Raw genomic sequence first — 23,274 nt, 5'->3', positions numbered from 1 at the left:
CAGTTCCAGCTTTGTAGATATAATCCCCTGCATCTATCCATCCACCCCACTATTATATTTTAAAATTAATGTGCAGCTTCCCAACTGTTTAAACTCTCAGCATCTACTTAGTAGGTAACAAGTTTTGTGATGAAAATAATGAAAAAATTACTGTATTTCTTAATTGATGTGTAATTCAAAATCAGGTTTCAGAGATTAAATATCAAATTAATTATACATCAAGTTTTAAAATTATTTTTGAAAGCTGATGACAATTCAACCAGAAAAGAATCCTTTAACACTAGACCTTGTAACCTTTAACTTTCTTGAAGCTAAGAATGTTAAAAATATAAACTCAACGTGAACCCTGAAATAAAGTTGTAAGATAGTGATATGGCTGTTCCTCTATTAAGAAAAATACTAAGAATTTATGGACCTTAGTAACAACATTCAGTAGTTCAACAAATAAGTTTGTTTTGTTGTATTTTTTCTTCTGCTTTTGTTCATTGAGCAAACAGCTGCAAAGCCAAAAATGACATTTGTGAAATGGATGACTAGGCCTCAGCGTGGATTCCTTCTCCCTGCTACATGCTGAGTTAGTTGAATTTGGCCCTAATGGTGTGGGCAGAACTCCCGAAGGTGCTGTTCTTTCTACCTTTAACTCCAGTGCATGAGCCAACTACCCTGTGAATGGATCACACACAGCCAGTTACTCACTGCTCCAGAGACCTGCATGATTTGGCTGAAAAAAGTATTTTCTAAACAGCAATAAAATCTTCTTTATGAATGACATTTTATTGCAGTTGCAGAGGGTATTTTTGTGATCTTAGATCACGTGTCTCTTTTAGCTGCCGTCCCATTAGCCAGAAAAAAAAAAAAAGAAAATACAGCAATTGGTTTCTTTCAGAAGGGTATTCAATCTTTCCATTCCCTCTAGAATAATACCTCATACAATCAGTGATTAAAAAAAAATTAAAAGTAAAAATCAGCCATTGAAATGAAACAAAAGTTAATGTAGAGAGAACAAAATTTTAAAAGTAAAGCATTAAAAAAACTGTGCTAGAATAGCTTGTATTTATCTTACAGCATATGTGGAAAAAATTATCGATAGAGAAAAGTCCTCTCCTAAAAAATTTCCTGAATTTGAGTGCATGTGTTGAATATAATCCTGTCATTTTGAAATAATGTATGCTAAAGAATTAACATATATCCCCATACCCTTTAAAACTGACAGCAACTGAAAACGCAGTCTTTAATGAAAGTTGCTAAGGACAAAAAAGAAAGCATAGTGAATGTACCAACTCAGAGAAAGAGGATTTCTGATACAAAAGAAAAATCTGCATATGAGAACACACAGAATCTTGCCTTGGTTGGGAAAAGTACAAAGTAGCTCTAAGAAAATGATGCAAAGACAGTGATGCTAGCAGGACCATTCTGAAAAAATACGAAACAGTCTGTTACAGGGCTAAAAGCCTGACATTTTTAAAGTTGCTAGGATGCTCAAATAAAAAAAAATTTAATTTCGCTTACTCCTTAAAGACAAGCTTTTTTTCAAGAAGAATGTTCCAAACAGATTCTCTCTCTAGAGATGAATGGATAACTCTTTAGGCTGTTAGCTATAAAGCAGCAATGTCAAATCTGACCCTTTTGACATGACTAAACTTGATCATTGCCAGAGACTATACTGGGAAAAGTATGCAAAATGATGGTGATGACTGAAAAGCAATGTTATCATGACCATGAAACTGTACCTTGCTCCAGCATCTTCACCATCATGGGAATCAGCTCTATTCTGGTATTTGCTCAGTGAGACCTACTTCTGGTAAGGAATACAGGCTAAAATGTCTTTCTAAACAGAGTACTTGGCATATTTCTTCCTAGTGCCTAGCAAATAGTTTTATTAAGACATATTTTCTCTTACGAAATATGCTCTGTAGCACTGTCTCATCAGGTGACATGAGTCCTATGAGGAGTCCTACTACTGAAATGATTTGCTACAGACTTTTGACTGCCTGGAAAATGGGGGTCAGCAGCATTATTCATAACAAATATATAATGTATATTTAAATAAATATGCCATGTATATTTGTTATGAATACCCTACTTAAACAGTGCAGATGGCCTAGTTCTTGCTCCTCTAATACAGCTGTAATACTGTCTTATCAGTCTGTTAGCTGTAGGTCTCCAGAGTACAGATAGGAATACTTTGCACATCAAGTGAATGCCACTAGGGCTCATGGATAACGTAGTGAGTACAGACTGTGTGTTGAAAGTAAGAACAACTCCATTAATCTCTGGAAGGTAAGTTTTTTTGTTTTTTGTTTTTTAACTTGCTACAGCATCTACCATCGTCCAAAATAGCCTGAAAATAATATCAGGGAAGCAGCCCAACAACTCTAACAGTGGTATGAATAACAACAAAATAACTGGAAAAAAACAGAACAGCTTGAATGGACAAAAGAAGGCTGTTTTTGCTTTAAGATGTTAGCAGTCAAGAATACCTGGAAAGTAATGGATGCAGCAATGCTGTACATTGTTCTGTACAACAAAAATCACTGCCAATATCCTAGCAGGAGAATGTAACTGTAGTAGAGGCAGTATGGAGAGAACATGCTGCTGCATCTCATTTCCTTGGACAAGACTTTTCTAAACAGTTCTAAGAATCATTTTGCAATCCTTTATTACTTTGTTTAACAATAATAGTGCATCTACTGAAATATGCACATCAGGTGCTGACATCCAAATCAAGCAACGCTGAGAAATTCAAACTAAGTTGCAAGTCTTGCTTCTAAATGGATCTTCAGGTATTGTATGGGAGATTTATCCAAAACAGGCATTGCTATCAGAAGCCTCACATCTCCTACTTTAGGAAAAAAAATTAGAATAAACTGGGAATAGCATGTACTTACCCTTCTATTTAAGATTAACCAACAGAGTAATACTTTAAAACAAACTTCCAAATGTTGGACTTTTGTTCACACTATAAGGGTTTTGCTCAAGCTATAATAATGTTTGAAGCTTTAAGCATTAAAAATAAAAACCAGACTCCTCCACCTACATTTCAGCTGTCATTTGTTCATATGATCCATGTATACTCCAAAAGAACAAGGAAATAAGCAGTCAAAGGAAACAAACTGTCAAATACTCTGTGCTATAACCCATCTCTTTGAGCAAACACATATGCATATTCCATATAATAATGTAAAGTCTGTGTTGAAAGCAAGAGGTATGAGAAAGGGAAGAAGGTGTGTCTTAAATTAAGAAGTAAAAACAAGAGTTATCTGCATCTCATTGACAATCTTGATATAATTCAAGAGCGCAGTCTCTACAAAAAGTATGCCTATTACTTATAATTTAGTGAAGATTCCTTGTAATTAAGAGATGTGGTCATGATGCATTTCCTTTAAGAAGAAATTATATAATATATGGCAATTACTATGTAAGTGGTGTATACTAAACGCACCAGAAAAAAGGTCATTTTTTCACTAAGTCAATGGCTACTCTGTCTTTTTGCAGTAGCCTAATAACGCATTCACTAGCAACTTCATTTACTGCGCTCTCCCAGCTTTTCTCATACAGGATGGCCTCAAAGTAAAAGGCGAAAAAGAAAAAAGCAAGATTTTCTATGCAGGATGCAAGGAAGAGGTTGGAAGAGATCTCTGTAGATCATCTAGTCCAACCCCCCTGCTCAAGCAGGGTCACCTACAGCACATTGCCCAGGACGCTGTCCAGACAGCTTTTGAATATCTCCAAGCATGGAGACTCCACAACTTCTCTGGGGAACCTGTTCCAGTGCTCTGTCAGCCTCACAGTAAAGAAGTTTTTCCTCATGTTCAGTCGGAACTTCCTGTGTTTCAGTTTGTGCCCATTGCCTCTTGTCCTATCACTGGGCACCACTGAAAAGTCCAGTCCCATCCTCTTTACACCCTCCCTTCAGATACTTATACACATTGAGAGGGGATCTTCCCCTCTCAGTCTTCTCTTCTCCAGGCTGAACAGGCCCAGCTCTCTCAGCCTTTCCTCATATGAGAGACGCTCCAGTCCCTTCATCATCTTAGTAGCCCTTCACTGGACTTGCTCTGGTAGCTCCACGTCTCTCTTGTATTGGGGAGCCCAGAACTGGATGCAGCACTCCAGATGCGGCCTCACCAGGGCTGAGTAGAGGTCCCTCGACCTTGCTGGCAATGCTTTTCCTAATGCAACTCAGGATATCATTGGCCTTCTTGGCCACAAGGGCACATTGCTGGCTCATGGTCAACTTGTTGTCCACGAAGAAAACGGAACAAGCAACGCCAAAAAAGGAAAGTCACCATATGTTATCAACCCTTTAAAATGTGTTGGCATATCAAATAATGACGAGATGTTTGCTATTATATCCTTTATATATATTGCTAGGGGGAGTTGGTAATAAAAAGCTATTTCTAAACTATTTCTTCAGGTCTCTATGTGACACTACTACTGTACTCTGCCGGATTTATCTATATAAAGGAAAAAAATCACACACTGAAAGCAGCATACCCAAGAATCTTGCTTGCTAAGAATTCAAAGATTAAATGCTTTATTTTTTTTCACTGCAGATTGCAGGAACTAAGTGAGCATATAACCTGGATTGTTATCCAGAAAGACGGGCCTGGAGAAAGAACCAAAAGACATGCAACACGACATTGATAAAGGAGAGAGAGGTGTGATATGAGATGCCTTAAAAAGAAGGTATTTTCAAGGAGAAAGCATCTGCACTGAAGTCTGGATGGCTAAAACTCTCCACCCTTATCATACTTGTAAAGTTGACTTATGTCACCTCTCTTTCACTTCCCAGCTTTATATGACTTTGCAAAACATGGTATGAACCCCTCAAGGCATTAAAAGAGCAATGGGAAGTTTGCAGACAATCTGAATTTTGCTGGCATCCAGAATGGAAACAATCTGGTCAGTGCTGTTAGTGCCAGCAGGATTGATGAAGCTAAAAGTTGGACTGATGGTGAAGCTAAGGAAGACAACATATGCTTTTAGAGCTATTGCCATCTGGTGAGCCACAGTTAATCCACGGCTTTGAGAAGTCATAAGTTTACATGCTGAGAAGGAGCTGAGCAGCACAGGTGAGTAGGAACTACCAGGAAAGTAGCACCATGTCAATTTTCTGTTGGATTGGAGCCTTTTGCCATCTTTTGTCAAGGATGGCACTGAGCACTCCAGCTTTTCAACTGCCAGGTGTTGGCAGCTGTAAACTCTAGGATTAAATGAGGCTCTTCTGGTCGTCCTAAGCAGAGTGTTTTGCAACTCAAATTTCTAGCTATTTACCATTCTTGAGTTTAAAAAAGGAGATAACTTCAAAGGACTGAGTTTGTTACAGAACGCTTGAAAGCAGGACATTGGTAACAAATACGTTCAACACCACTGTCATCCCAAAACTGCAATCATATTTGGTCTCAGTTTGTATCAAATCTATTCATTACTGTAAATAAAGAGAAAACTGGAAGCATTTTTTACTTCAAGAAAATGACACAACATTTATTTTGATTAAGAAGAATGGCCGGACTATCTCCTGGACTAGAAGGAAATGGAGTAAGTTTCTGATTAAATCTATGTAGATTACCTGAAGTACTTCAAAAGGAAGACTCATTATAAAAGCTAAAATATTCAACCAAGAAAGGGGATCTCTATTGTTTGCAACTGAAGTTCAAGCTATGCAGGTGGAAAGCTAGTTTCAGAGGAGTCAGGATGAAAAATATTTGTCAGTGACCAATGACCAGTGCTGACAAAAAATGCTCCCAATCAAAGAGTAAAATATTGAGAAGAACATCTGAAACACTCATCTGAGGCAGTACAGTCACCTTGTGCACAGGTCAAAAATGGAATTTGATCTTCACAATTAACATAAGAACAACAGGTGAGATTTTTAGTCACAGATGCAGACTAAACACACGAGTAATAACTTCCTAAGCAGCTGAAAATCTCACCATAGAAGAATGGTCTGCCTCAGCAGGACAGTTAGGGAGAACTGTGTCAAGTATGCTCCCTTTTATTTGCCCGTAATTTGAGCAAGAGAAGGGCTGCAAGTACTGCAAATGGAAAATAGCTCTTTCAATCTGAATAATAGCACATAATAGCATACCTGGTAACTGTAGACACAGACTATCAAGCCTCCACACTGTCAGATCTAAGGTCATTCTTGCCTTATTCTAGCCCACGGCCAAAGGTGGATGCTTACAGAGAGCATACGAAGAACAGGGGAAATATAGTGATCATTTTATCTTCTGTTATTCTGTAAACAGCAATAAGGTTTGACACTGTTTATGTTTGGGAACGGGGAGGAAAGTGACCAAACAAGAAGGAGAAAAAGATGGGAGGAACAAGCTAATATTCTGGATGGATGAGAAACCTGACCCAGCTACTATTGTCCCCAGGCACTACATGTGTCTATAGAGGCAACATAAGAAATCTTTAAAGAAAAAAAGCCTAGGTAAATAATTATTTATGAAAGGACAAGGCTATTAATATCATACTGTCACACATCACAGTGATGTATTATCCCAGAAAGCAGCAACATATTATTTAAAAATTGAGAATACAAGTAGAAATTTCTGAGAAATAAAAGTACAGTGGGAAAAATTCACTATAATTTGGCTACTACTTTTGTTTCTTCCAGCCGTTGTGCTATGAAATAATAGACAAGCACTACTTATCTTCCATTTTTTGATGTCAATATTACGCAGCAAATTCTTAGCAAAACCCCCAAAAATAATTTTAAAGTTCCTAGAAAACAGAACAACGGAGTAACATAGTTTGGAGGGATCTCTGCAGGTCATTTCGCCCAATCCCCTGCTCAAAGCAAGATCAACTTGGAGCAGGTTGCTCAGAGCCCTGCCCAGTTGACTTCTGGAGTATCTCCAAGAATGGAGACTCCCCAGTTTCTCTGGGCACCTGCTCCAGTATCTGACTACCCTCACTGTGAATTTGTTTCCCTAACACCTAATCATAACTTCAGGTTGCAATTTGTGCCTGTTGCCTGTTGTCCTTTCACCGAACACCTCTGAGAAGAATCTGGCTCTGTACCTTCTCATTAGGTACTTTTAGACCACAGTACCATCTCCCCTGAGTCTCCTCCTCTTAGGCGTGAGCATACCCCATTCTCCCTGCCTCTCCTTGTATGTCGCGTGCTCCAGCCCACAAACATCTCCCTGGCCCACCGCTGGACTCACTCCAGTATCCCAATGTATTTCTTGTACTGGGAAGCCCAAAACTCGATATAGTATTCCAGACACAGCTCCACAAGTGCCAAATAGAGGGAAATAACCACTTCCTTTGACCTGCTGGCTATGCCAGCCTGGCATGCAGTTGGTCTTCTCCACAACAATGTGATACTGTTGACTTACTGTCAACTTGTTGTCCTCTACCACTCTCAGGTGGAGTTTCTGCAAATCAGCTGTCTACCAGTTGGCTCCCAACCTGCATTGATGCAGGGGGCTATTTTATCCCACGTGCAGGATTTTGCGCTTGCCTTTATTGAACTTCATGAGCTTTCAGTCAGCCTATTTCTCCATCCTGTCAAGGTCACTCTAAATAGCAGGCCTGATCTCCAGCATATACTGCCCATAACCACTCCCCCCATTTTATTACCACTTCTGAACTTTTTGAGGGTGCATTTTGTCTCCTCATCTAGATCATTAAGAAGACATTAAGCAGTGCTGATTCCAATATCAACCACAGAGAAACGACACTAGTAACCAGCTGCTATTTGGACTTGGTACTCCTGATCACAAGTTGTTGAGCCAGGTGGCTCAGCCAATTTTCCACGCATGTTATAGTCAGCCTATTCAAACCATACCTTGCCAATTTGGCTACGAGCAGATAATGGGACACCATGTCAAAAGCCCTGCTACAGCCAAAATAAGCAACTTCAACTTCTCTTCATCTGAGTCAGACATCTCATCACTGGAGGCTTGGTCAGGCATCACTTACCCTTGCAAATCCATACTGGCTTTTCCCTATCACTTTCTTGTCCATGATGTGCTTTGACATAGCTTTCAGGAGGATCTGCTCCATAACCTTCCCAGCGACTGAACTTCGTCTGACTGGCCTTCCAGATCTAAGGATACAGATTCCTTGGATCCTACTTCTCATACTTCTTGAAGATGGGTATGTTGTTTACCCTTCTCCAGTTATTAGCAACCACTCTTGACAGCCATGAGCTTTTGACGGTGATAGAAAGAGTCCTCACAACGACATTAACCAGCTCCCTCAGTAACCTTGGATGTATTTGATTTGACCCCACAAACCCTCATATTTCCAATTTGTTTAAATGGTCCCTAACTTGGTCTGCCATTTCTGAGGTTATTGCTTCCCTCCCTCAGACTCAGCCCCCTAGGCTCAGGGAGTTGGGCAATCTGAAAGCAGTCCTTATCAGTAAAAATTGAGGGAGAAAATGTATTGAGCTCCTCAAACCTTCCTGGACCTTTTAAGAAGGTCTCCTGCCCACCTGAGTTCTCTGTAACTATGGTATTATTGCTGAGTCCAAAGTCTGTTAAAGCCTTTGGTAGTGTCACTTACGCAAATGTTCATACAAAAAATAATTTAAAACATAAATACACACTCTGGCCACATAGTAAGGGACAGCCTGTTTGTTCTTACTGCAGTAGATAAGTTACAAAAAATTGTTTCTGTCAACTAAAATTCAACCTACCCAGCTTTTATAGTTTTGATAGAAATAAAAATCTACCTATTTTTGAATAAATTTTTGCACATAATTTACCTATTAAAGAAGAAATATAACCTTTGAATTTTATTACTTTGACTAAATGTGATCTGACACATAATGGATTAGTCAAAATCTCTAACGTTGCATGAAGTTTGAATGTTATTTTCAATTAATCTTCTGATGATGGCACTCTAGATAATTGGTCAACTTTGGGATATATTAAAATAAGGATATGTTTTAAAATGAATTCTAAATAATGTTGTATTTTAATATTTTAAATAGTATGGTAATAGTATGGTATTCTGTTATATCCGAAAAAGAAAATTGTGATGGATTCCTCTGATCCCTCAAAGCATTCCACTCAGAGCTCTTCAGAATTCACAGCATGATGCTGACATACACATATCCCCGTAGTGCCATATCCCCTCCTGTATCTTTCTAATGCTACCTCAGTCCTAATTCCCACAGGAAAACCGCAAGCTTTGTGAATACATGTGTTAAAAACAGAGCACTAACAAAAAAAAAAAAAAAAAAAAAAAGGAAAAACAACTCATCAGTGTCTCATGTAATAAAATTAATTTCAGCAGGTAATAGGAAAGAAATCAGATAATAGAAGATTGAAGAAAAGGTAGAATTCTGACATGATGTACACCTGTGAATGATTTTGCTTTCTTAAGATGCACTGAAATAAGCCAGAAAAACAGAAGGACCCGGGGCAGAAAAACTAAGGTTCCACTTCAAATGAAGGAAGAAAGCTCTGATAATCACCTAAAGCAAATCTTAAAGACTATGCCAGTGATCTGTTTTAATGAAAATCACAATGGTATTTTGTGTTAGAGTCAGCCCAGCCTTAGCAGCCAAGGAGCGAAATTCCTTCATTTCTTCCTCTCTCCACTTGCAGATGCCTTACTTCTCCTCCTCATTCACAAGGAATGGACCATTTTTACAAGCAGAATGTACTTTTTATGTAAAGAATTCAATAAAGCCATTTTTGCTCCAAATAAAATAAAACCAAAGATATGCTAAATAGAAAATAATTGTTATGGGATCATTACTTTTTAGAGGTGACTAAGGAAATGTATTTGGAAAGTCCTTTGAACACAGTGTATCTGGCTCTACTGAACTAGAACCAACCATTGCTGACTCAGTGTGCTAGATATTTTGATCACTGCCTGATGTGGTTAAAATCCAGCATGGCGGCCGAATGAAGACCAGAGTCCTCTGAAGGTATGAAATCAAAGAGCAAGCCACACTTCCCATGAAATTTGTCCAGATTGGCCAGGGTCTTTTTCCAGTATTCAGATACATAGCTTCCTGCAGATGTAGTTATATGCCACAGAGTATAAAGGTATTCCCATCACAACAAAAACAAAAACCCCACAGTAGCACAGATATCTGTTCAATTGTATGCCTGTAGCTAACTATTCTGCTTTTTTTTTTTTTTTTAACTTTTTATGTAATATTATCTATCATTTTCTTATGTAAAGGTGCTATGTTTTAACTATTTCTTTTGTGGTCAGATATGTTCTGTTTAGAAGAAACTTAGGAATCTGGAAAAAGGATTGTGAGAATACTTCCCTCAGAAACAGTATTGTATTTTTACTTTGATTTTATAAGGCTATAATATCCTGGAGTTACTACACTGACATTTAATTTTACATGGGCACTCATAACAGGCTTTTATCTGGACACATGCCACTAGCCTGCACTCATCTAATCACCAAGCTACTTTGCACTTAGGAAATAAGGTCTACAGTATTTTTTTATTGCTTCCTATCGCACCTATGTTCTCTTTGGTATAGCAAAGATTCCAGAAAACTTCTTTCTTTCAAGATGTGAATCATTTCCTTCAAAAGATGACAGTACAATTAACCATGTGATGTAAGCTATTAGAAAACCTGACAGTAAAAAGCAGGGCAATAAAAGACAAGCCCCCTGTTGGAGGCATAGCATTCTTATTCCAGGAAGTAACTTCAGTTCCAGCTATTTTTCCATTCCAGTGCTATATTACAAAGATTAAATTGTTGACAAATATTATGTTCAACATTCTTCAGTAGACAAGATATAACGATGTGATAAATTAAAGTCAAATGTAAAAAAAAAGAGAAAGCTAAGCTGTTTGCTATTCAATTTGAATTTAGAAATCTTGCTTTTGCTTGTACTGATATAGCTCATCGAAATGTTGTTGCTCACTACAGCACTTGATTTTGTCTGCCTCGATTTCTATAACTCATTACCTTTTTCCATTTTATGGTAATAATTCTAAACAGTAAGTACCTGTCATAACAGTAACAATGATACAGATAACACAAGTATGTTCTGGTTCACCGACTTTATCAACAAGAGAGGCTTAACAGATTGATCTGAAAATTCAGAAGTTTTGCTCTGATTACAGTAAGCAAAGCTGTTCTTGATGAGAACAGATATAATTCACATTATTTCTTCCCTTTTCTGGAATACAGACCTATCAAACATATTTTTTCATAAATTCAGTTCTTTTTCAGGAAGAGGCACTTGCTTTGATGTTCCCCCCCAAAACCCCTACCATTACACCGTTAAGAGAAAAATAAAGTTACGGCCCTCATAGTAGCTTCAGGGTATAGCTACTTCTTCATATGCTGAAGCTAACAGCAATCAGGCAAGCAATAAAATGTACAGAAAGAAAACGAGCTGTACTACAACCTCTGTAATTTTCCTGTTTGTCCTTACGCGAATCTCTTAATTGTGTTTTTGGCCACCGAGATTTTGTAGTTCCAAAAGCAGTGACTCCATGTACTCCCTTACACTCTTGGCTTATTTCAACAAATTTATGAAAACCTCAGAACTTATCTATCCTAAAAATCAATACAACTATCAAGAAATTATGCAATCAGAAGAGACCATTTCTTTAAGGTCTTATCAATCAGAAAATTCTCCAAAAATTGTAACACTTGGTCACTCAAACTCCAGTTTTATCTTCTCTAGCCACATTTTACAATATGCTCTAAATGACAGAAAGAAAAATTATGAACAGTTTGGCAGGGGAAAGAGAAACCATGGCAGTTCTCAGACACCCCTCCCCCCCAAACAGTTCCTTTTCTTATCCGTCACGTCCAGCATAGGTGCATGTATTGACAAAACCCTATAGTCATATGGATTGAAGCAGAAGTATCTCTGACAGGTAGATTTTATGATTTTTGTGACTTCACTGGCCAAACAAAGCACATCAAACTCAACCCACAGTGGCAACTAGCACAGACTACACAATATAACTAATGTTCATGCAATACAAGGCACTATATGCATTTCACATGAGAATGCTCACATGGCAGAAAAGCTTCCCAGCAGTTCTATTCTCTGAGATCTGAAAAAAGAGGGTCATTCAAGGATAGCCCTTCTCTCATCAACAAGTACAAGTATGTCAGTACAACACACTGAACACAGAAGGTATTGATGGACCAACGACATGATTAACTTCCATTCTTTTTCCAGTTTGTGGAAGAAAAATACCCAGCCAATGCCACAAGTGCAAATTCTGTGCCAAACCAAGGTCAGAATGCTGACACAATTTAAAGGCGTCAGCAGCATCACAGCATCATGGGATTCCATTTACCACTACATTTTTCAGTGTTAACCAGGAGTAGAAAAGCCAGACGTTGGTCGATAAGTCAGAACTTCAGTCATTAAGCGGTGGCTTTCTGGGCAAAGACGCTGCCTAAAACAATTAGAATCATTCCCTCATCAGAAGTCAGAGATGGTATCTACCAAACAGACTTTATCAGCAAAGACAAGAATCCAAAAGGGTTTCAAAGCTTTTTAAAGGTGACTGTGGGTCACTAGATCATGAACTCTGACCTCTTACTCTATACGGGCCATAGAAGTTTACTCCTTTACTGAAATCTAAAAATCTCTGTTTAACAACTGCTTAAAAAAAAAAAGACATGGTTTAAAGACTTCCACACATCTTGACCCTTGGCAGTTTTTTTTTCCAGTACTTTATCACTTTGTACTTTCAAAAAATTTATCTTCTTGCTAATTTACTTGTCCCTAACTTCTAATCCTGGATCCTTTCTCAGTTAAAGTACTGAATACTTGCTGCACAACAAGCTCAAAGTGCACCAAAACTAGTTCTGCAACACCATACAAGGTTTCAGACACAGATGCAATGATAAAAATTCAACATTAACGAAGTATGGGTGACTAGTATGTAAAGCAACTACTTTTGCACTCAACAGCATGTATCAGAGAGTATGATTAAGTTCAATCTTTTTCTTCGGGAAGTAACAGATAAAACCACGAATATTTAAACTGTAATGCTTCAGCTTCCTGATGCTGCAGCTCTCTTTGAAAGCCTTCATTAGTAAGTCTTTGCCCTTCTTCACCAGGGTGCTATGACTTTGATTTATGCAGTTTTGATACAAATTCTTCCCTTCAAGTCCAAGTTTCTTCTGTGTACCTTATCCAACCCGCTCTCCTACACAGAGTGGACCAAATCTCTGATCTTTTATTTTATGGATCATGTAATTTAATGCATGATCTTCTGTAAGATCTCAATTTTAGCTTAACACAAAGTAGTCTGATAAATACCCTTATTAAAAATGGATACTGACCTTGAGGTGAAGCTGAAGGAAGCAGCGAATCCAGGAAGGAGATGCGAAAGAGAAAGAGTTAGAGTTTGTGAAAACAGTGTCCAGAGATAACAGAGTTCAAGAATACAGGACAAAACAAGCAGATCTAAATTAGGTAATGACATACAGACACATAACTCTTCACAAACACAAAGAGCTGCATGTTTTACAGACATCTAATAAAAAAAAAGAAAACGGGCATTTAAATTAGATTACACCATTTCACTTAGAGGCAACTTTCTGTACAGAAAATAATCTCTAATACATAACAGTTCTTGAATAGGGGAATAAATCAACTGTAGAAAACTTTGGATTTATATCACAACAGCAGCAAGTATCCTTCTTCAAGAATCCTAACTAAGTTTTTGAAAACGTGGAGGTTGACTAGCTGAGATGAAACAAGAATTCTGATGTGTTCCTTTAGGCCATCTTCTTCTAGGGGCTTACTTTCTCTCCATGAGTGAGAAAGATATTTTATCACTTACACTGTTGATGACCCAGACTTGTCAGAAGTGAATAGAAGGGGAAAAAAAAATGGAGTAAGTCTTTGAGTTTTAGTTCATTTTGTCAAAGCTAAAGTTCATCGTCCTTAGTTTTGACACCAAAGTCACCTTTCCAAAAGCAAAAAGAAAAAAGAAAAAAAAGCACCTGCCCCTTCTGCCTATATTGTTGCTGCTATCTCCCATATAAGGTGCAATCTAAAATCAATAATGACCAAACAGGCATATCTTTGACAGTTCTCTCCAACATTGCTCAATAGCAGGATTGACCAGGACAAAATGCTGGAGTTTCCTGTATAACATGAGGCCCTGTAGGTTCATTATTGTTTTTTTCATGTATCCCCAATATCTTTTCATAGGCATCTGCTGTCAATTTCACTGATAACAGCAATATAAGTCAACAAAGAGTCATAAATACAGATCTTTTTCATCTGATTTTCAACTTTATTCTTTTTCAGTAAACAGCAGAGAGGAAAAGCAAATGTCCTGTTCCTGCCAAAAATGTCAATTGGGCTTCCACAAGGTAAGTTTACATCTTCCATGGCAAGATTTCACTACATAAAGGCCTGCAGGAAGAATATGGTGTGGAGAAAAATATTTATATAGAATAGCTTAACTACTATGCAGTTTATTACTTCTGGTATAAGTAACTATGTAAACAAAATTTAAAGTCTTTGTGTCTGGCATATATTTTATGAACAACAATGTCAGTGTATCAAATTCGTAGAAGCAGCATTTTTTAAGTGAGGTACAGCTGAGAAGTGTACTGTTGGTATATAAAAGATAAACCAGTGTAAAGACAATTTTCTTTGTCTTTTAAACTAATATTCTTCAAATTAAGTTCTTAAAGGATAGTTGCTGTACAGGCTGTATTATTTGGGGATTTCAGGAAAGATGAGACTTGCAAAGGCCAGAGTTACCACGCACTCACCGTATGATCAAGTCGTAATGTTCCAAAAGCCTCAGTTATTTCTTATGGAAAACTGTAACTGTAACAATCCTGAGTGAAATCCAAGCATACTTTCCTAAACTGAACTGTAGAATTGTAACTGGTCAAATAAATTTAGCAAAAGAAAAAAAAAGGGAAAAAAAACATTGCTTTGCTGGATATGGGACTAAATAAGGTAGGAAGAAAGGGATCTTTGTCTTTTTTTATTGAATCCAGATTATGCAGGTTTAGAATTCACATTTTGTGTTTCAGGGACCCTTTATAGTTACTATTTTCATAGTGATGTTATTATGGCATTGTTTCCTTCAGTATAGCAATGGAAAAAAGTATAGTAGAGAATTCAGGATAGCCTTGCAGAATTTCAATGAACCATTCTCTTCTTTCAACTGGCATTAAAGGTAGCCTCTTTTGCTGGCACAAGATGAAGGCAAAACAGTATCTGAAAAGCTATGCTGAGGTCACTTGCAATTTTCTCTACAGTACACAAATGTTATTTAGCCAGCTGCACAAGATTTGTATGGAGAATAATTACTGCTGCATCTTCATTCTGTTCTAGACTAAATTCTTTTCTATTAAAAAAAAAAATGTTTTGTGTAATTGCTAACTCCTTTTCCATGTTCTTTACAAGGGTCTGAAATACAGAAAAATGTGAGCTAGGATTTTAGGATAATCTTAACACTTACCCAAAGAGAAAGGAATAATATGTCAGTTGCCTTTGGAAGTACACTAAAATTAAAAGAAAATCTGGAAACAGACTGTTGCTTAAAAACTAAAAATGCACCAGGCATCTAGAATTGCCCTCTATTAGGAGGGGACAGGCGGATCTGCTCCAGACTCGGGGGTGAGATCTCGGGGCACGGAGGCTGCATCAGTGAAATTGAACAGAGGAGCGCAGCAAGCATCTGCCCCAGAAAGCAGGCCCAAGCAAGCAGCGTCAGACACACAAGGAGCCAGGTTCATTACAGAGCAAAGGACTCATTTTCATTTTGCGCTATTTCCCTTCAAGCAAGAGCACCCACTCGCAGCCCTCCTTACAAGATCCAGCCGCAGCTCTTCTGCCCAGCCCCATTAACTGTGTACTCTGATGCACCAGTCACGCAGGGAGACAATACAGTTGTAACATCAAACAGTCGCTTCAGAGAAATTCACTCGCTTTTCAAATTCTAGCTCATTTACTTTAAAGATGTAGCCAATTTAAATAGATTTCTGGGTGCAGGTCAAAAAATTTGGTGAGACGTGTACACTTTAGTATTTTAAATAAGAAGAATACATATTTTAAATCTGTTGATTATTCTAGCTATAATGTTTTCCTCATGTTTGAGTACTGCCGGGAGTGAAATAAGTCTCTTACATTAATTTCAGGTGTTTTCAGGGGAAAGTCTATGCAAGGATTCCTAGTCAACCTTTGCATTCCACTTGCTTGACAGTGAGTGATTGTGTATATTTAATACTTCTTTGTATTCCCTTCCAATTTGTTAGACAGGGAAGAATACACACTTGATCTTCCTTATATCAGTCTTGAAAGGTTATTTATGTTTACTACTTTTGACGTCTTTTATTGGTGAAAAGAAAGACGGCTGGTCTTTTCCTTTCATTTTAGCAGATTCTGACAGGGATGGGGGAAAAAGAGAGACAGACAGAGGATGTGCGTGTGTGCCTGCATGCACGCACGTATCTAAGAGCACAAACAAGACTACAGATGGTCAGGGAACACTCTTTCACTTGCATCCTGGCTATTACCGGATTTTCCTTTTTGTTCTTACTGTACTCCACAGACTATATAGAAATCTATCACTTTTATTTCTACTGTATCAGTAGTGCAAAAATGGATTTTTTTTTAACTAGCTAGTGAGTAATGGACACACTCATATAGCTTGAAGATGTTCAGTGCAACGAAGTTACAAGAAAGCTTTTGCTGTATATATATATACATATCCATGAGATGACAATGAAACTCTGATACACAAACAACTAGGCTGCATTTTTATATAATTTTCTTTCTAATTTTACAGTTACCTTAATTATATCATAGCTCTTACACTCTACTGATCTAGCAGTTGTATTGGGAGATGATTGGTAAGTAAAACCCATCACCATTACAATGCAGGCAGAGTATAAATCATCAGATGACAACTCCTATATTCATTATAGATAATAGACTTAGGCCTGCAAAAGAATACCTCATAACAACCTTGATTTAATGATAAAAACAAACAGAACTTTTCCTCCCAAATTTCCTGTAGCATTAAAGAAGCCTTTATAAAAGTACACAATCAATATTTCTCTCTACTGGTAAGTATTTCTCCCATGCAAGGTGCTTCTTGGAGGATCCAAGATCAGGTCCTCAGTCTGCAGAAGAGCATATCAACAATTGCTTTCAGCCCCTTGCTGAATTTAACAAAAGAGACAGTTTGTACCCAGTTCAGCAGAGATGAATCACTCTGTTTAAAAGTGTCAGTCCTGCCTCATTCAGCATAGAAATAATCTTGGGGCAAGTATTTAGGCTTAGGCCTAATGATGGAGTACCACATCTAATGCTTTCAGCCAGTGCCTGCACCAGCCCTTACCTCTTGAAATGTGAAGGACTGGATCAGGGTTCAGAGTTCTCTGACCTTATTTTTTTTAAATAGTTATTTTTGCAGTAACACAGGGTTTCAGTTCTCCCGATAACACAGGAAAATGGAGAGAATGGAAAATAAAGAACAGCTACAGACAAAATGGAAAAAAGATATCCTATATTATGAAAAAGGTGAGAATGGATTGAGAAGTCACCATAAAATCACTGTGATGGCTTTTAATCTGGCACTCTTTACAAATGGATTTGCAATTACTGGCAATCTCTCTCTCTTTCTACTTTTTTTAAAAGATATATGTTTCCAAAGTGTTTAGTGAGTTTAGGTGTTGATCTTAAGGCACTTTAACAAAGGATCAGTTTCAGAAGCCAAACCTCTGCCTTCCGAAAATTGGATTGCTTTCAAATGTCTGAAGTCAAACACCTGTGAGTAAAGAAGCCCAAGAAACAACAATTTTTTTTTCTAAATATATGCCTTATATTCTGGGTGTTTAGAGCAGCTATGTTGATACAAAACGTATTACTTTTTCCTCTGTGAAACTAGAAGGGGGACTTCAGATCTAATGTTCATTTTGTATGAACGTAAAGCAAGACTGAAAAAAAAGAAATGAATTCTTCCTTTCTTAGCTTGAAAATGATGGAAATCTTAACATGTGATTTGTGAGCTCAGAGATGCAGCTGAAAGTACTAACTACAGGCCTGACAACTTATTTTCATTACAGGACCTTGCTCTCAGTTGCTTGTCATTCTGCCAAATATTAACAAATTGTGCTGAAATTTTCTGTGACAGGTGTCAGCTTCAGCCTGTTTTTCTGAGAGACAATTTCTGCTAATTCTTCACACAAAAGTGTAGATTTCTTGTGGAAAAAAAATCATCATATGGTTAAAGACTTTATAACAGTGCATGCTGAGATGAGAGGTGAGTTAACATTACATGCTGATCTTAATTTTGAGTGATCAACTTCAGAATCTTAACATTCACTTAATCTAGGGTTTTTTGAGGAGAAGGGGATGGGAATCTTTGTACTTTGAAGGATGGGGGAGAAGCAGAGAGGGAGAGAAAGTGAGAAAAAGACAGAAAGAAAGCACGAGCATGTCCATGGATGTGCATGCATATGAAAATGTGGTTAAGAAAAACAAAAATTTAATTCTGCCTTGTATTAATACCATGCAACCATGATATAAATATATTGTTTGCTTTTATGATTTATGATACCAAAACAGACTGAAGTGTTTTAAAGAGATATTTAAGTGATAGTTTTAAAGTCATGATTAATTATTTTAATTTTTCCTTCTCCCAAAGCAGAGATGGATTTATTTTTGGAGGACTTTAACAGGCCTTCCCACATGTTAATATGGAACTATAGTCATACTGCCTCTTAAGGTGAACTTTAACTGTGATGATAATGATGCCATAAACACCTTTCATTAAAAAAATTAATAAAATCCCTTTCACTTTAAATTACTTATATGCACTGATGTGGTTCTTGCTTAGGAATTCTGTTTTTAAATTATTAAAAATTTCTCACAAATACCCAACTGGAAAACTGAAGAGAATTATAAGATACAAGTATTTGTCTGAAAAAAATTATTTCAACTTCAAGTTGTTGACGTAAGAAAAGCTAAGGGCATAATTTACTAGTATTGCTTCCTTCACACTGTTCTACAAAACCATCAAGCTGCTGGAATACGCAGTTAATTTCTCTCTCCCTCTACCCTTCACAGACCACTACACAAACACATCACCATCTTACAGACATACAGAACAAGATACTCCCTTCTACTGTTCTCATTTTCCACCATTCTCCCTAGATCACCCTATGTTTTTGAACCTTTTATTTACTGTTAAGTATATTCGGTTCAGAAAGATTTAAGATGAGGAGTATGTTTTGGCTGTTACACATCAAAAAGTTGAAGGTTTCACCCTGAACAGGACGTACTTAAATTCTTTTTAGGAAAATTTACCAAAATCTGTCTCTTAAAATAGCCATCATGTGCAACTGTCCTTAATGAGACTGATGATATTCCAAAACCAGACACTTCCTTTGTTCTCAAATGAAACAAAGTCAATTTACCTTCGGGAAGAAAAGGTGGTCCCCTACCTCCTTAGGAGAAATACCTATCATATCTAGTGAGCATACTCAACTAAATTCAATTTCAAGTCTGTAACTGGAACCAGGGCTTCCACATATATATGTGCCTTCAGTGCTTACTTCTGAAACAACACATACATATCCATTTACCACCATCTCTCAAGCATATAGAGTTACTTACTGTCTTTGGAGAAAAATATACACATACAAATACATCTGTGTCTAAACCACTTATATAAAGACTGTGATGGCCATATGCCAGACAATTAGCATCATCCTTCATTTTTTTCTCTTCTATTTTTTTTTCCTCACCACAGGATAATAATCACAGTGAGACATTAAGAATGAGGCAATGCTGACCTCTGTCAATGATATGTTTTAGAGCACTTGCGTTTTAGCTGGTTCAGGCAGAATTGATAGTAGAGATTAGAACCAAAACCAAAATGCAGCAGAAAATCGGAATAAAAAGCAACAGCTTCTGCAAAATTTAAATCATGAAGAGTAGCAGCAAGCCTACTCGGGACTGTGGCCATAACCAGTGTGACAGGTCTTGAACACACAGACTGTTAAAGCTGTACTTGACATAACTAGATCCTGTTTAATCTAAAAAAAAAAAAGAAAAAAGCGTAATTGCAGCAGACCCAAACAGCAGCAGCAGCAGCAGCCGGGCAGCCAGCAGTGACATTCCATCCCGGTATGAAATAGTAGCCTTATTTAACACTCACTTTCCCAGGAAGTCCCACACAAACCCCCCTACGTGTTGCGGTGCAGGAACTGACACCTGGTAGGGAGGGTGCAATTTGCAGGAGGTGTGCTTTCTGAGAAAAGGCACAGTCAAAAAAAAAAAAAAAGAAAGACCACACATACGAAAAACCCAAAACCTCATGGATCCAGAACAGGACAATAAATACGGAAAGAAAAAGCGAGGAAGGAAACAAAACACAATGAGAAGTTACAGACAGAGAGGTGATTATGGAATGCCAGTATAAAAAGCAAACAGTTAGTTAAAAGAAAGTGAATAGCCAGACATCTACAACACCCTCTACAACACCACATTCAGGCGACAGAAACAAAACTGGTCGAGCTGTTCACCCATAGAGGAAGTGTGGATTTCGAGCCCATCTCCCCATGTGAAAAAGCATAATCCTACCCACAGAGAATATGAATTAATGAGCTGGTGCTTTAAATCTGATGTTGACTCTAGAGCATTTTTTAAACTTTTGCATAGCATGCACTGCATTTGACACATGATTTTCAGATATCTTTCCTCCCATTCACATATGAAGAACAACCCCCCTCAGACAGTAATTGCAGTAGTTACTAAAGAGTGAAAACATTTCCCTCTTTATTTTAATCTGAACCGAAGGGAGTTTTGCCATCTTTGAAAGGTGTAAGACAGAGTCTTCTGCTTTTCATTTCATCTTCTCCTCTTATCCTTTCCCCTTCTCTGTTTACCTGTACATAATTCCCTGATACTTGGCTCATTTCGTCTCTTCTATGGATGAAGCCATGTTATTATTTCTCTTCTCCTCATGACATATGGTCTAGCTGTCAATTAAAACCAGCGTGAGGAAAGACTCCAGGGAGGGACTCTTACTCTTGAAAATTCCCCTTTTCATTAATACATTTCAGCTCTAAATGTGACTTATTTTTTCTCATCTTGCTCTAGATGTTACAATAGGAGTCTGTAATAGAGGCAGCTATATTCATTCTTGCTTGTTTACAAATGGTTCTGCAAGCACCAAGTTTCTTTTTTATACAGAAGAGTTTGATCAGCTGTAGAAGCACCAGAGGGCCAGATAATTTCTAGCTCACTCTGCATGTACCACAGTTTAAGAAGGGCTTTTAAAAGGTGAAATTATCTGTTCTTTTCAGGAAACCAAGACTGTAGCTCCAGAATGTCCATATATAACATGTCTAGATATATCAGTTCGGCATGAAAGAATGCTTTATAAACAAGCATGGTAGACAAAACCAGAACCAACCTATACATTTCATAGGCATTTTAAAACCTCTGCTCATGTATAAAAACTCATGAAGAAGAAGAAAGCTTTCAAAGAACAGGAGGGCATGGAAGCAGTTGAAAACAACTAAGGCCAAACAGAAAGTTCAGCAGCTATTCAGAAAATCAGAAGTTATTAGTCAAAATCTCACCATAAGGTATCCAAAGTCTTGAAATCTTTTTTTCCAGTGTTGTGATTATATTACAGTTCCACCTGAAACACCATGTCAGGAATTGATACTTTGCTAATTCACCACACTCACGTGATTCATTTTAGCTCTCTAGACCTGTAAGATCTTTTCCATCTCTATTTACTGGGCTTAGAGAATGTGAATGTTCTTAGACCTTTGTTCCTTGTTTTACATGGCTGATCATCACATGATCACAAAAGTAATCTTTTCTTTGACATAGCTGAAACAATAAAGAAAACTAGTACACTAGAACCCCACCTATTCAAATTACTAGGAATAAAAGAAATACTCCATTCAATATCAACAACTGGCAGAAAAGAGAAAAAGCTAAAAAGAGAAAAGGGCCACTTATTTTTATTTTTTTCATAAGAGCAAAGATCAGGTGGTAAGAAGGAATAGGAAGCACTGAATAGATAAAACATTCCACCAAATTGTTATGGAATGCTGTCCAGTCATTTTTGGGTTTTATGCTTTCATTGACATAGCAAGAGTGTGGTCTGTGACTGTTAAATACCAAGAAACTACCACTGTAACATTAAAAACTTAATGATTGCTTCACAGACCTCTGGAATTGCATCTTATCAAAGCAAAAGTTGCTTTATAAGTCTTTGAAGGCTAGGTGCCACTGCTTTTATCTCTAAGAGAGATAAAGGCCCAGCCTCATTTCCCTTCTTTTTATTTTTGTTTTGTAAACTATAAACCCTTTCGATTATAGGCCATCCATATGTGTTCATTCAGTGCTTGAAGCTGCAGGTCCCAATCTTGATCAGGAAGGCTAATGTAATAAAAATCAGACTTGTATCAAAAATTTGCATAAAATAAAATTCTCTTCCTGCCATTCCAATCTCCTCTAGGGATTAGGTTGTGAAGAAAGATGAATATTTCCAACTTGCTTCTCCTAAACAGGTAATTACTCTTGCACACAGAAAGAAAAGCACTAAGAACATATTTCCTTCTCATACATTATTTCTATTAGAAGTTTGCTGCTTATTCCCTGAGCCCTAGTCTGCTTGCATGCCCTAGGATGGTGACAGAGCAAACTCTATGCCTGAGATGGGCATCTGTACAGGGTCTGGAAAAACATGCAGAAAAATATGACACGGAACTGCTATTTAGCTTTCCTCATGTCTATACTTAAATGTGTCTAGTCTATCAGCCTATCATCTAAATGCTCTGCTGAATACAGAATGTGTTAAAGGGCTGAAAGCTTTATCATTTAGAAAATTGGGAAGACAGACAAAAAGGACACATCCTCAGTTTCAAGTGCTCAAGCTTATATCATGGTATAAAGAACTTGGGGTAAGTAAAATAATAAGAAAAATTAACAGGATGCTGTGTACAAACATGAAGGGAGAAAAACTTAGCTGACATGTTGAACTGTTTCAGAGTGGTGTCACTTTTAAGAAAACAGTAACGCATCCTACCAAACAATAAGGCTGGGTAAAGTCATTTAATCCAGTAGGTTCATCACAGTATAATTAATTGCTCTGATTTGAGTTAGCACATTCAGAGTCTTCTTCCCAGAGGATTTATCATTAGGCTTTCCTTGCACAGGAAGAAGAAAGAGAAATGTGAAGGCATACAGCAGAGGCAGAAGAAACGAATTAGAAGAGGTACCTGGACCTTTCAGTTAATTCTTTCTCTGAACATGGTAAAAACACAAAGTCAGATCCCTAAAGGTGGGCT

At 37.5% G+C, this 23,274-nt stretch overlaps 1 protein-coding gene across 7 annotated transcripts in view; it reads right to left on the bottom strand.

Annotated features, from left to right (window-relative positions):
* ERC1 (ELKS/RAB6-interacting/CAST family member 1) overlaps positions 1-23,274 on the bottom strand; it is a 309,324-nt gene that overhangs the window by 155,937 nt on the left and 130,113 nt on the right. The gene's annotated exons all lie outside the window — the stretch shown is intronic.

This window comes from Dromaius novaehollandiae, chromosome 1, assembly GCF_036370855.1.
Source record: "Dromaius novaehollandiae isolate bDroNov1 chromosome 1, bDroNov1.hap1, whole genome shotgun sequence".
NCBI classification, from domain to species: Eukaryota; Metazoa; Chordata; class Aves; order Casuariiformes; family Dromaiidae; genus Dromaius; species Dromaius novaehollandiae.
This window is presented reverse-complemented; position numbering and strand designations above follow the sequence as displayed.